The sequence below is a fragment of the Myxocyprinus asiaticus genome, chromosome 23 (assembly GCF_019703515.2).
Source record: "Myxocyprinus asiaticus isolate MX2 ecotype Aquarium Trade chromosome 23, UBuf_Myxa_2, whole genome shotgun sequence".
Classification (NCBI taxonomy): domain Eukaryota; kingdom Metazoa; phylum Chordata; class Actinopteri; order Cypriniformes; family Catostomidae; genus Myxocyprinus; species Myxocyprinus asiaticus.
The window spans coordinates 19,688,957-19,702,385 of record NC_059366.1 but is presented as its reverse complement, the minus strand read 5'-3'; the positions used below and the strand labels follow the sequence as shown (position 1 = coordinate 19,702,385).

The 13,429-nt window shown below is 38.1% G+C and overlaps 1 pseudogene; it reads right to left on the bottom strand.

Moving 5' to 3' along the window:
* The window catches only part of LOC127413665 (calmodulin-lysine N-methyltransferase-like), a 168,512-nt pseudogene that overhangs the window by 29,206 nt on the left and 125,877 nt on the right, over nucleotides 1–13,429 (bottom strand).

Below are 13,429 nucleotides of genomic sequence, written 5' to 3'. Positions count from 1 at the left end.
TATTCAAAACTGTGGCAGAGGAGGTTGGTTAATTTTGTCTATACTATGCTGTATTTTAACTACATGTTTGTCACTATCAGTGTAGCTTTGTCATGAACATCACAACAACATATGCATAGCGTATAGATAGCAAAGATTGATATTTACACAGGACGTTCTTTTAATATAAAAGGGCTATTTTTTTTATTGTGCTTACTTTAGTCATTTGTATAACAGTAATAACAGTATATAACAGTAAGACATCAACCTTCACTTACTACTACTATCTGTATAGTAACAGGTCCATGAGATAGCAGAGTTCATGGTCAAAAGTTGCAAACTAGCATAAGCATCTTCCAAAGCACATGAAGAAAAGCACTCAACTCACAGGCACCCATCACCATGGGAACTGCCAGAGGGATCAAGTGGAGGATACTGATGACTGATTCACTTATCATGGTACACGGCTGACTGCTTCTTCAGATTCTTGACCCTGGCCTCGTGTTGTTGCGATTCAAACTAAGGATCTAAGTGATGGGATGCGGCATGTTTTTCCAGTGTGCCATTATATAGCACTTTAAAATGGGCTCCCTTTGTGCATGTTTAAATGTTGTGACTATAGACGTACAGATGAGCAGATATAGGCAACACTTCATAATAGCTTTCATAACATTTCATAACATCCATTATACAATGTTGATAACATTATACTGTATAATACTTAACAGGTCAGTAGTTGTCATAGTTAATATGAATATAAAGTAAAAGATATTATATGAATGTGTTTAAAAGTCTACATTAAGTCTAATTTCAATACCAAATTGCAAAATTAAGCTGGACTTTATGATGCGCTGGCTGATATGCATATGGGGAAAATTGTTTAGTGCAGCTTTTATGTAGGGAAATGTGTTTCATAGATGGGGTTCAAACATTCTTTTTGACAGAAATGTTACTTATCTTGGTCCTTGTTATCTTTGGTGTTACGGTGGGAAAATCACAGTTGTAGCCTAAAAGCCTTTGGGATGATAAAACCCTGTCAAATGTTTACTTAGTGAGCTTACGACTTTTCTTTAAGGTTTATGTTTTCTTCATTTATGCATATGGCCATCTTGGCTGTCAAGGATTGTATTTAAAGAGCGCAATAGTCTGGTTCTGGAAGTAAAAATCTTATTCATTTTATACAAATGGGGACATTTATTTTTAACAATAACTTGTAAATATTTCAAGACAGACCCACCGTGAGCACTGAGGTTGTTAATCAATGGTAGATTCTCCTGTTGACTAGATCAGTCCGTGTTATTTTAAATGTAATTTTTAAAAATTAGTATTAATAGTGGGTTTTGAGGTGAACAACTACATTTCCCATGATCCTGCTGAGAAAGATCCACCAATCAGTCTTCTTACACTCTCAAACTACTTAACTATTTGCATATATCTGAACATTTTGCAATAAACTAAAAATGTATAGTTTATATACTTATATTCAACAACTTTCTGTTTTTTCCCAATCTTTTTTATTTGATTACATTATTCTCAATGCTTCATAGTTCATTCCTTAATGAAAGACATTAAGTACACAGTCTTGCACCTGTGTCTTTTTGTCTGTTATGCAATATGTTCGCTACAAATCAAAGTCTGTAATGTTGTGATTCACCTCGGAGATGGTTGGTTATGGAATCCCTTTGGACAAAGCACTTCTGGAACCAAGGCGGCTAAAAAAGTGGGTGGGCACTGTTGCACTCTATTGGCTCAGACTGATATGTTTGCTAACTGCAATGTTGATTAATACATGAAAACTTTAAGCTTCTCAACTTCGGACTGATGCAGCATTTTAGTCTACTCAATAGCAAGAAAGTGTTTCTTTAAATGACAAAAGTCAAGTAAAGAGCTGTGGGCCTTGGGTGCTAATTTCATGCTTTTGCCAACTTTAAGCAAAGCTCCAAAACATAGTCCTCATTGTAGCAAAGAATAATCTTGTGAAGACAAAGAGAAGGTAAAAGAAACGGCTGTCTTTTGGAAAAACCTTTTGCTATTATAGTCGAGGCTATGTCTCTTTTGCTCTCCCTTCTCCTAGAGTAAGCATCGCCACATTATGTCCTGCCTTTCTTGAAGATAATTATTTGGAGCAGAAGTGTGGCTGTTGACCTTTTCGCAGGTGATCGTCAGCATAGCTATGTTCGTTAATCGCCGAGCAATCACTCTCCTGACAACGGCAATTACAGATGAGTTGCCAGCACAAGCAACAGGGGGACAGCCAACGTGGCATGATTCATCCTCATTTACGTTCTTACACTCTTTCTCACACAGACGCACACACACAGTATCTACTTACTACACACAAATCAATCTCAAGCTGGCCCTCTGCTGCACATTTTACCTGCGTATTAGCTGCCATTTGTCTGATATTAGAATAAGAGTAGGCTGTACCAGGCTTTCATGATCATCGCCAGAGAACACACAGGTATCATTATACCCCACCCCCATCAGCCTCAATACTTTGTGCTAGATAGAGAGAATGCCAAAGTTCATCCTGTTTAGAGCGGTGCTTGGGATATGTTTACAACATTGTAATAATATTGTAATAAGCTATAATAGATTTCAGAACAAGTTTGATTTGGAGAAATGCATATGATTAGGAAATGCATATGATTAAAGTAAAAATTAGGGTTATTATAACTAGGGATCTTTAGAAAGAATCAGATAACCCTTCTACATAGCTGACAGATAAGATTAACGTGATATATCTCAAATCCATTGGCCATTTTGTGAGCATTCAACTTGCAGATTTACTATAAATACCTAAAACACTCTAAAGAAATTACTAGACGTGTGCAATCTAACATGTATTATGTTATGCATTAACATGCAAATAAACTAAATAGAGACTATTTCAGACTTTTGAAAACTGATTATCATTGAACACAGGATGCCTTTCTGAGTTGCATTTCCAAAACATGACAGTGCTATTTGGAGTAACATTACATTCTTTTGCATTACATAATGGAGTTTGAATGTACCAGTAGTAAATGTACCTCCAAATGAGCGTAAAAGGCTAGTGTAATGCACACACAACAATGCATACACAGACACACAAAAGAAGAAAAAGAAGATGAAGAAAAAAAAAATAAAAATGGTTCCACATGTTCAGAACCTGGCTAATTTAAATGTTTGGACTGCTTTGCAATCTCTCTCTCTCTCTTTCTCTCCCTCTCTCTTTGCACAGGCATAATTATTTGCAATTTGCCTAAGACATCCATTTGCTGGGATGCCAAGCATGAAAAAGAACAATCTCTGAAAAATGGAAATGCCTGGTGGAGCTGGTGGAGGGAAATAATTCAGTGCCATTCTCGGGCTGATGGCTGCCATCTGATAAGCGTTACAGCCGCAGTAATATTAATGCCACATCACTGGGACAACAAGGTGCACATTCTTATTGACTCTTATTTAAAGGTCTGAAAGATCTGTTTTGGAGGTGCCATGCACAATACTGTTAGGACTGTATGGATGTCATGCTCAGGTGACGGTATACCAGCCGACAATAGATCTCTGAAGAGTTGACAGTTCAGCAAAAGGGTCAACCTACCAGTCAGCACACATCACCACGCAAAGTGACCCTCCAGAGCAGACACATCAGCCTCATTGTCCCATCTCACCACCCTAAAATAGGACAGAACAGTGATGGTGTCTATGTGTTTATGAAGAATCAAGATGATAGCACTCAGGAGATGTGTCACAAACCCTGTTACACACTTTTTTGTACATCCTAGACCACTACAATTTCAATTAAAATGAAGTGTCCCAAGCAGGACCATAATCATCATCGACCAGAAATTAGTATTGTATGATTAATAACGTTTTATTTAAATGATCTGATGCAAAGCGTGAGAAGCGGAGTTACCGTCTGTGCGCGTTTATGGCGCGAGCATCCACCACTGACTCGGCACCATCTGCACAACAGACGGCATGAAACAAATAATGTTTAGCAAAAATTCAAATGAAGAACACGATGAATATATTAATTTGGAACTATATAGGATTGCAGGGGGATTTTTTTAGCCCAGAGTCTCCATTAATTTCCGACCCTGGATGGAACTAGAAATGGAGATGAGAGATGTAACAGGTGTTTAAGTGTCTCTCTTCATCATGCAGCTGGTACATTGCACAAAGTATTTTTGAGGGAGCGCCAAGATATGAAAGGCATTTGCCATCACGCACTTGCAATGTTAACAGTTTTGTTGATTATAAACAGGAAAGATATAGTTTTATCGCATCGCTGGCTTACGGAGACGTGGTATAATACCATTTGCATGTCAAATTAACAGGTTTAGAAAAGTCCCAAAAAAATATGAGAGATTGAGTGGGGAGTGGCTGGGAGGGCGATCCACTGGAGGTCCGTAAATTATGATTCTATTCAAACAAAGAAATTCCTCACTGCGCGCGCTTACACTTCTGACACTGCTGGCAACTGCATGAGAGAGAAAGTGAGAGACAGAGCAGATTTACTCGTGCACATTTTGGAATTACAGTTTGATACAAAAACAAGTTTATTGATTTGTTCATCTTTATCTACTAGTTTACTAATATAGAGACTAATTTGCAGCTGCACTGTAAAGTGAATAAAAGTGTGTGGGAATTTCCCACATTCTGAACGTGGAAATTGCAGGAATTATTACAATTTTATGCAATAGGCGCAATCCCGTGCCGAATTTCAGGCTCTGCAAACTGTTTCATATTACAATATTACATTTGCCCTGGTTCCCCTCCTTTATAATTTCATTAAAAAAAAAAATTTAAAAAAACATTATGCCAAATGTAATCTGCCAAATTAATGCAATGAAAAGCTGCACACATAGCATTTTTTGTTTTTTTTCACTCTTGTCATATACTTCAAGGTGGGCCAAATCAAAGGTCATAGTTGGCCCGTGGGCCTTAGTTTGGGCATCTCTGCCATAGACACTAACTGAGTTTCCATCCACATATTTTTATGCTACTTTTCAAAAAGTCATGAGACTTTTGTCTTGACAAGTCTGATGACTGAATAATTCACTCATAACAGGACCAACCAGCAGACCAATATTATCGCATAGTTTCTCAAAGGTTGCTTTGGTCATTCTGAAATGCTGGAGCCAAAGCCTTTCATCAAAATGATTGGCTATTATTACCTCCCAGAACTGTCTGATATGCTGTCACTCCCAGACATAAGGCATCTGCTGCCGATCATTAGCAAACATGATGTTCGTCAAAGCGTCTGCACACTACAAACAAGGACCCCCCCCCCCCCCGATTAATGACTGACCAACAGGTGCTATTCCATAGGCAACTGGTCATCCCCAATACTGAATATTTGGTTACATCCTTGGTTCAGAGTGGGGTTCAGAAATGTCACACACCTGACACTTTTTTTCCATTTGCTCTGTTGTCTGCCAGCAGTCGTCTTCTCTCTTTTCTTTAAGTGCTAGGGCTGCGTTTCAGCCAAACAAATCTGGTTATTAATTAGCCATTATTAACAGTCAGTAAACAAAAATTATGTCTTGTGGAAATACAATCTCCTCTCTCAATGGGGGTCCACACCGCTTATTCACTGACTTGAGAAAGCCAATCTCTCCCTGCCACCCTCCCTCAACCAATCACGCGCGACCTTCACCCCACTCAAACCGCGCACACTGACAGGAAGCCTAATCTCTAAAGAAAACAATCAAAGTAATGCAGGCTAATTATACGTTTACTCTTTCACTTCATCAGCCCAGTGTAAATACACAGGGAGGGGGAAGAGTGCAGAGCAATGGAGAGGAGAGGAGAGAGAGAGAGTGGTTAGATCACTGAGTGCCAAAATGACTTTTTAGGTGTAAATGATGGTGTGCACAGTGGATGAGCCGTGTTTTGGCAAATGTGAGAGAGGGGTGTTAATGTGTGTATGTTAGAGTTTTCTAGAGGAAGGCATTCAATCATGGAGAGAGGCTCATCATCACTCTGCCTGTATACGTCTTAGCGTGTAACGATTCGAGCACTCGCAAATACCTCTTTTTCGGGCCAACCGGGTTCGGGGAGTGACACGAAGCCTTTCAACCTCATATTGCCTACTTACTGATACTATTATGTCCCAAACTCAAGTGTCATAAATGCCACTTTACTCAAACACACTTTCCATACTTTCCTATACTTCACGTAGTCAGTGAATAACAACACTTGAATTTATATTGACGTAAGAGATCTGCAATATTAATTCTCTGGATTTTTGTTATGAGTGATGGAGAGTTCAGTATGTCAGATATGTTTGTTGGTGTGTGTGAGAGAGCTCTTACCTGCTGGACAAGCTGGTAGAGAGGAAAAGCCCATCTCGTCTCTTCCTCTCTATTACAATGCGCACATCTGATCCATTAGTCAAGACAAAATGTTTCACAACTAAAAACGGTATGAAAATAAATCATTAAATTTCTAAAAAGAAATACAGTGGCCCCAAAAAGTTTTTGGGACAATGAAGTCACTTAACTGAAGTCAACTTTAATGTCATTGCATTAGATAACAAAATATCAATCCAAGCTGCATTCATTTTAAAGAAAGAATGAACAAGCACATTTGTAAGCAAACATTTAGCAAAAAGAAGTTTGTTCAGAAAATACTAAAACAACATATTGCTCAAAATGAAGACAAAAATGCATTTGGACACTTTCTGGTTGTTAAACTTAGTGGAAAATGTCTAGTTAAAGTGATTAACTACACCTGTGGTTACTCTGCAAGAACACCTTCATATATCTACCAAAATGGAACTTGGGATCAGTTTATTAAAGTCATTGCAAAAATGTTTCAGAAAAGGGAAGATTGTTCTGAGAAAAGGACTAGTGTATCTTGTTTTCAGATGCACCTTGCTTTGCCATTTTGTTTCTTATGCAATAAACATTTAGACTTTTTAAGTGTGACTCGAGTGTCCAAATAATTTTCGTGGCTACAGTATACATGTGCTGGATGATGTGTGGTTCATTGTGAAGTCATCAGAGAACAATGTCTTGATCCCTCTGATCTAGAGCCCATTGCACCGAGCTGATTTCATGTTTGACCATGTAATGGCTCTCTATCCTGACGTCAACCTACGTAGTCCATTCCTTTCTTAAACTCTCCCAACCCTTCTCTCCCCACACCTCATCCTTTAGATTACAACTGAGCTCAAAAACAACACATGCAAAGCATCACCATAGGTAATCAATAGGGAGGCTTTTAACCTGCAGCCATCTCCTCAGATGGGCCTCATCCCATTGTAGTTATACCGCGGGATTGATGTCAGCACATCTATGAATAGACCCTTCGACAGTTTTAAACTAATTCAATTACGATTTCTCACTTTTTCCCCCCGTTTTCTCTCTCGCTCCATGGAAAACAGCCATAGCAAATCCAATATATAGCACTGGGATGGAGGGCAAATCCCTCGATGAAAGAGGGCAGGAGGGGAGGTGGCTGGGCTGGCGCGATACACTGTTGCGATCCGCTGCTAAGGAGAGAGAGAGAGGAAAGCTTAAAGTGTAATCCCATCAGGAAAAGGCCACTATGGGAGAGGTCAGTGCTGCCGTCTCTTCCTGTCTGTCTCTGGCTCTCTTTTTTAAAAAGTAGCCAAAGCTAAATAGACACAATATGGCCAAAAATGCATACCAAATCACTATTTGTGTAATACAGTATATGTGCATACAGTAGGCCAAAAAAGCATCTGGACACTTAAGCCAAACTTAAAAATCGATGAATGGCACATTACTTTTCGTTAAAGAGATCCAACACAAACACGTTTCAAGCAAAGAATTTCACACAAACAACAGATATAGTGTTAAAAAAATGAAGACAAAAAGTATTTGGAAACTTTCTGGTTGTCAAAGGTTAGTGGTATATGTTCAGAGTTAACGTGATGAACTGCACTTGTGGTTAATTCGCTGAGAATCCTGTGTGAGATTGACTTCAGACATTCACAAAAAAAAAAAAAAGAAAACACAAGGTCTAGTATCATTTGTGTGAAGATGTTTCTTGGTTGGATATTTTGTTATCTAGTGTAGTAAAATATATAAATTTTTAAGGACAACTTAAGTGTCCAAACTTTTCCAAATACTTCTTGGGGTCACCATATATTGTCTACCAAAGTTTTAAGGCAACACATACACAGGTACGAGGAAACAATAAGCTTATTAGAGTCGATGTGAAAGACTGTCTAAAGATCCTGAGTGCTGCAATCATTAAAGAACAAAATCAGAGTGTGAGTAGAGACATTTAGCAATTTGCAGTAGAGCCTCTCAATTACAGATGCAGGGGATGAGCCTAATCTGAGCCTAGCCAGCAGTCAAAGATCAGAGCTGAGTCATGCACCCACTCAACATTTTGTGATACTCTCCATTTATGGAAAACCAGTGCTGGTTGTCTCAAGGGGAAGTTGGCACAAGGGCTATATCTCAGTAACAATAAGATTTTGAGCAAAATGTCCAATGCGCAAAGTGTTTTCTCTAGCAGAGGTTTTGTATGATGGTTTCAGACTACTTTAAAACCCTCTAAAATTATTATTATTTTCATCTACGGTAAATGACGAACATAATCAAACCACACTGGCATACATCAGAATGTGTTCTTAGGACAAAGGTATTTTTCATACAAGTCAGATCAGGGCATGTTGTCACATGTGCTTTGAATGTCATAAATGTATTATCTGTATTTGATATTTATGAGAGTAACCTTTTTCATTTTTGCTGTTTCATGAATCATTTTGTGCCTCATAATTGCTATAATTTTTTTTATTTTTCTGAAAAGCCTTGAAATAGGCTGGGGCTGGGGTGATGGCGGAGTGTGTCCCAACCAGTGTTCACATGAAACATTCAAGACTGGTTTAATGGCAGGTTCTGTTGTAACAACTTACCCCATATTGTGTGACAACAAGCCTCACTATTGTGCAAGTGGTCACAACAGCTCAACTTCCATTCAATTAATTGTATATTTTTTCTGGGCTATTATGGTGAAAATATTCATGTTTTTTTTTTTTTTTTTTCAGCCAAGACTTTAAGGTATGTGGCTATGCACAAATATTTACTGGAGCAGTCTCCCCTATATTAGGGTTGATTTGTTTTTATGAAGCATGTAGACTCTGTGTATATTTATTTAAAGCTGAAAGCGTGTAATTTTCACACCACTAGCAACACTGAACGGAATTGTTAAACTAATGATTGTTTCCAAAAACTCATACATTTAAATAATTAAACCTAGTGTAAAAACAAAAAGAAGGAACAAACGGATGACATAATGTACTGCATTTCAATTACATCCAAAACTGTAGATATATTTACATCTGACACATTTTGGAGTAATCCTATCACTAGTATTCTTATATAAGTATTTTCATCAACCACAAGAACACAAGAAACTGCACCACAGTGTGGTATGGCAACTGCCCTGTCTCAGACCAGAAGGCCCTCCAGCGGGTGGTGAAAACTGCCCAATACATCACTGGTGTTCAGCTACCCTCCTTCAAAGACATTCACCACAAACGCTGCCTAAGGAGGGTGAGAAGCATTATCAAAGACACCTCTCACCCCAACTATGGTCTGTTTACTCCTCTCCCATCTGGGAGACACTATAGGAGTCTTCGCTGTCGCACCAGCAGACCCAGGAACAGTTTCTTTCCCTCAGCTGTCAGCCTACTGAACTCTAAACTCAGGCGCTGAACACTACATCCCACACTACATCCCCCATACATTTTTTTTTTTTTGCACATTCCCTTGTACATAATTTCTACCTCTTGATGCTACTTGCACTGTTATGGTCACCGGCCATATATATATATATATATATATATATATATATATATATATATATATATATATATATATATATATATATATATATATATATATTTACATACTTCATTCTGTACAATGCACCTTCAGTGTTTATATTTCTTCATTTGCACCTTGTACTGTATTCATAGACATTTGCATTGAGCTGGTCTCTGCTTCTCTACCTGATAACTTTGCACTCCATAAAAATCTTTATTGTATATATTGTATATATATATATATATATATATATATATATATATATATATATATATATATATATATATATATATATATATCTTTTTATATATACTTATTGCAATTTGCACTTCTGGTTAGATGCTAACTGCATTTCATTGGCTCTGTACCTGTACTCTGCGCAATGACAATAAAGTTGAATCTAATCTAATCTAATCTAAAACTCAACTTCATTTTCATTCCTATAAACAAAGAAAGAAACCACCATCACTATGCGGTTCTCCCATGACAAATTGTCCTTTCCTCACCCTGTCCGATCATCAGATCTCTTAGAGTTCTATTATGGCAGACACATCTCTCAAACAAAGCACTGCCAATTAATGCTCTATCAGCCTACTGCCAGTCTTTTCACTCTCTATTACAGGAAATGCTTTAGAGACAGATTCTGAATGTTTTGAGTATGTCTTTTCTGATTATCTTGCTCTGCTCCTTTTCCCTCAATTTTCTTTTAAACAAATCTCCTCTCAATGAGGAATTGTGTTAATTTTATGCCACGGCCATTGTTCTTTGAGTCAGATTTTCAATAAAAGCTCATTGTAGTGGCAGTCCTGGCTGTTGTACTAATGAACACGGGCACGGTTATTTTGTGGCGTTTTGCTGTCATCTCAATTTTTCCTGCCTTTGTAAGCCGAGCAACATTGCTTTCTAAATTGAGCATTTGTAGTGGGAAGATGAGAGATGGCGAGCAGGAATTTAAAAAAACAGAAGAAAAGGATTGAAGAAATAAGGTTCGAGCTGAATGGAATATAGAGGAATGGAATGGGGGGGAGAGGGTGAGAGACAAGGAGCAGGTGATTCAGCACACACATAGGTAGCCTTCAATGACATGAATATGTATTAAACATGCTAAATGCAGGTTTCGGGTGTCAGCTGGTTGCCTCACATTCAGATATGTGACAGGTGTGTGTGTGTGTGATGATAGTCTTTGAGGGAGAGCATGTTAAGAATGGCTGACTAAATGTGTGTGAGATAAAAGTGAGAGGGGTTGAAGCGATAGTTGATAATTCACTCACCCTCTTGTTGGTCTAAACACTTATGATTTTTTATGGAGGTGATAGGCAGAATGACAGCCTCAGACACCATTCACTTTCATTGTATGGAAAAAGAAAGGGACTAACATACTGCCTAACTTTGCCTTACATATTCTACTGAAGTGATAAAGTCATACAGGTTTGGAACAACATGAGGGTGAGTAAATGATGACAGTATTTTCATTTTTGGGGGGAGGGGGGGGGGGGTGGTGGTGAGTGAAATATCTCTTTAAAATACTTTTTTTTTGTGCTCAACTCTCAAAGAGAACCTTCAGTAAGACTAAACACAAAATGTATCATTTTCAGGGCACCAATACTGTATCACTTAAAAATCAAGTGATGTTTGGAATAGTTCTTCTGAAACATACACATACTGGTCCACAATACAAGGATACTTTGAACTGCCTTTTCGTTCCCATCAGATAGCAGGACTTCCTTCACATCAGCACATACTGCAATCTGAAGAAAAATAGAGAAATATGCAAACAAACAAATGAATAAAAACAAAAGCAAGACATCCTCACCACACCGTACCACACAGTCTGAGAAGTGCTGATTTTTATAGCCCTACTCCATAAAATGACCACCCTCTCACTCTCTGCTCCCTCTCATCCATCTCTGTCTCTGTCTCACTGCCGCTTTTTTCATTTTACGTCTGCATTATTTTAATCATTCAATCAAATCAGTCAGTATTTTTATCATTCCCGGTGGCTGGGAGCCCTCTATCTTGCTATCACTCTGTTGGGTAATTGCATTGTGACAGAGGATGATGGCGAGCGCCGAGCCTTTCATTTGCAGTGTGCCGTTTATCAGGTGGGGCCATCGCGCTCTGCTGTCACTCCTTACTCGGCTTGCCAGGCCTGCCTGATGCCCTTCATATAACTTTGCATTGCAAAACCTCTGCCTTTTGTCAGCTCTTTCTCGCCTCTTTTTATAGAGTCTTTTCATTCAAGTAGTGGTCTTTATCAGAGAGCTGGTGTAACAGTTGTTTGGAGAGGCGCAGTGGTCAGAGACATGACTGGAAGGATTGTGTGTCGGTAAAAGTGGTTGTGAGATTTAACATTTGTGCTTTTGAAAAAAAGGTACTATGCAGGTTTCACTTTTGTTACCAGAGGAACAAAATATCTAAATATATGTTTAAAGGCACACAATAGGTCCTATATTTATAGGGTACAATTATGTTCCCAAAATGAGCTATAAACATTTTATGTAAACATTTATTATTTATTTATAAATGAGTTATAACTCAAGAGGTACAAAAAAAGGTCCCCTAGAGGGTATCAACCCAGTGATGGCACTAGTACCTTAAAAGGTACAGTTTAGTTTTATTTTTTTATTTTTTATGAAATCACAGAAAACATTGGATATCAGCAGATATACATACTTTTAGAAAATCAAATCCCCCCCAACACCCCAGGATCAAAATTTAAATTTACTAAGTTACAGAAAGAAAAATAACAATAATAATAAAAAAATAGTAATAGTAGTAGTAGTAGTAGTAATAATAATAATAGAATAAAACAAATAAAATAAAAAATAATTAAAAGAAACACACACACACACACACAAAAATCTTTTAACCATATTTTGTTTTGGCGGGAATTTTTTGTGACTTTAACAAGCTGTGACATTCAATGTGCCATTTTTTAACCAAATCTGTTGTGATAAATTTCAGAATGTCAGCTATTGTTATGTGTGATTTTTGCAGTTTTTAATTAAAAAAATAAAAATAATAAAAAGGTATTATTATCCGGTAATTGCTTTAAACTAACACTGCAATTCTGCTACACTGGGTCTCTGAGTGTTGAACACATTAACAAAAAAAATTATACTAATAATAAATAAAAGATAATGCAATAACAATGGGACAAGCATTGACAAAATGAGACAATACAGCAAAAATATTCATCTAGCTCCAGAGTGATGCAGTGTTTTTTGCCCTGTGGCCAAGTGTCAGGTCACGGGGGCCTGCACCACCAGCTAGCCATATGGGCATCAAGACCTGCAGGAAGCCAACCAGTCACCCAAGAAAGACATGGGCGGCAATGCCAAAACCACAAACCTGCAGGGCACAGGACAGAGGAGAGGAGCCCTTTTTCATTGTGAGGGATGTAAATATAAATGATATCATCAAGAAGCACTAAGTCAAATGTGATAAAAGGAGAGAGGAATGCAAGTAAAAAAAAAAAAAGACGAGAGATAGAGTGGGGAGTGGGGGGGAGGGCGATCCACTGGAGGTCCGTAATGTCACAACACGGGGGTATTGAGTGGAGAGATATGGGCAGGCTGGTCTTGTGAAGGCGAAATCAATAACATGTTAAGCCTGTCCATCTGGAGAGGCTACTACAAACTACTATACACTACACA